Source organism: Cyprinodon variegatus, unplaced genomic scaffold (assembly GCF_000732505.1).
Source record: "Cyprinodon variegatus isolate N-32 unplaced genomic scaffold, C_variegatus-1.0 Scaffold697, whole genome shotgun sequence".
Classification (NCBI taxonomy): Eukaryota; Metazoa; Chordata; class Actinopteri; order Cyprinodontiformes; family Cyprinodontidae; genus Cyprinodon; species Cyprinodon variegatus.
The window spans coordinates 424,395-426,925 of record NW_015151150.1 but is presented as its reverse complement, the minus strand read 5'-3'; positions in this window follow the sequence as shown (position 1 = coordinate 426,925).

The following is a 2,531-nucleotide window of genomic DNA, read 5'->3' as shown; positions in this document are numbered from 1 at the left end:
TAGGTGTAAAGTCTTGTTTCGTTTAATGGCGGTTGGCAAACAACTTTTGGGTGCGCATTACCGCCACCTACTGGTGAGGAGTGTGGCTCAGACTGGCCTTATTATTGAAGATACCTATATTTATTTATCTATATATCTTTACAATACTAAATCCTCCTTATTTCGGTTATTATTACATATTTAAATAAATATTGATAACTTTTTTTTTTTTTTTTTACTTTTTCTGCAGAATATCTATCAAATCCAATTTCACTTTCTCTTATTTAGGTCTCTAAACAAAATCTTTCGTTCTTCTTCATACTTCTTACAATACATCACAACATGTTCTACTGTTCCGTCTTGTCCACAAAATTCACATTTGCCTGACATAAGTTTCCCTATTTTGAATAGTGTGTTATTTAATCCTGCATGTCCAAATCTAAGTCTTGCAATAACTGTTTCCTCTCTTCTGCTTCCTTCTGCTATCCTCATTTCTCCAACTTTCTGTTGACTCCTATAAAACCATCTTCATATCCTTTCTTCTTCCCATTGTTTTTCCCACCTTTCCTTCATCCTGTGTTTAATGATACTTTTAATTTCTGTCTTTCCTAAGTTAATCATCATATCAATGGTTTTGTTTTGTGATGCTTCCTTAGTAATCTTGTCTGCAATTTAATTTCCTTTAATTCCTATATGTGCTGGCACCAAAACAAAAAGAACACTAATACCCATCATTTGAACTTGATATAAAACTTGCCGTATTTCAATTAAAATGTCTGATCTACTCTTCTAACTAGGATTTTGTATACTGATTAAAGCTGAACTCGAATCTGTGCATTTAATTGATCTTAATGGTCTCACTTGGCGTAAAGTCTTCTTCTTGTAAGGTTTTATGGCGGTTGGCAAACTAGTTAAAGTGCATTACTGCCACCAACTGATAAGGAGTTAAGCAAGGAAACAGGAAACGACAAAAAAAAAAAATAATAATATTTTTCCCAACTGTTTAACTTAACCGAACATAATAAATACTTAGTCACATTTGCCCTCATAATTTCTTATTTATCTTTAAGTGAATGTCACTCGGCCAGTTTCCCATCATGCTTTCAACCATTTCCCAGTTTAAATCTTTAACTTCATGATACTTTTTTGCATCTTTCACTATTATTTTAATTTTTTTCGTTTTTTCTTGTCGTCTGAGCACTACAATTGATAACTTCTACCATGAAAAGAACAAAATCGTTCTTTTTTACATTCAGTGAATCTTCAATTGTGGGACATTGCTCCAGAGGTTTTGAATTTGCCATGTGCTAAACTTTTGGTTTGGGTTTTTCTGACTGGGATGAGATCCTTTCTGCAGCTTCAGCACATGTTATTCCGAGCTCAAATTTCAGTTTTTTAATTTTTTCAGACCTTTTACTCACTTCACAGCCACGATATGCAGCAGTATGTTCTCCACCACAGTTACTGCATTTGATTTTAGCTTCTTTTCCACATTTTCCATACTCATGCTCTCACGCTTATCAGACTCTGAACCCTCCTGGAAGCCTGTGGATGCCTGGAAGTCTGGATCCTGCCACCTGTTTCTGTTCCTGCCTGATCTGGATCCTGCCACCTGTTTCTGTTCCTGCCTGATCTGGATCCTGTCCCTGTCTGTTCCTGTCTGTTCTGGATCCCTGACCAGGATCGGCTTCCAGCATGTCCCCTGGGACTGCAGCACTTGGGGACATTCTAGGACTGGACTGTTAAACCAGGTAAGTGGCCAACTCAGATAATCATCTTCTGTCAGATGATCGTGGTCACTTACCTGTGTTTCTCCTGCAGAGTTCTGTCATTGGGCGGTGCCCCGCTCCCCATCCAGCTATGTCCGAGAGCCACAGCTCCACTTTAGTTTTTGTTAATTTAATAAACCTTTTTGAACTTTCCTACTGACTGTCTCTCCTTGAATACTGGGTCCATCTGTCCTCGGTTCATGACAGGAACTCCTCCAATGACTCCCCTGCTAATCCTTTTGTTCTCCACTAAGCTGAACTGAACTCTTTTACCCCCAATCTTGTTGATCCTTTTGGTTATCCTTGCTGTGTGCTGTCTCTGCAGTTTATTAATAAGTCTCCACTATACAGGATTCTGGCACTTCGAACTTCTCCTACAAGTTTATTTATCGATTTTGTTAACTGAACCAGATTCCAATCTGCAAAAGAGTCTGTCTGATTAACTAGTTTGAAAATGACTTTAAACATCACCTGACTGTTCTGAACTGGACTCCTGCTTTTTTTGCTTTTTCTCAGTTTTTGACGCTACTCTCTTCCAATCTTCGTTTTCACTATTTCCCTCTTCTAACCCACAAGAATCGCTTCCTGTTCCTGCAACAACTATGGCCTAATAAAATTTATGAAATACAAATAATATCTGACCCTTTTTTCTCACATTTATGAAATATTGAACAACTCTCTAAAACAGTCCAAACTGAGTCCTAAGAGCTGCTATTTTAAATCATGAAATTGTATTTCAAGAAAGAGAAACAGCAGCAGCTGATTAGCCAGTCACTTCATTTG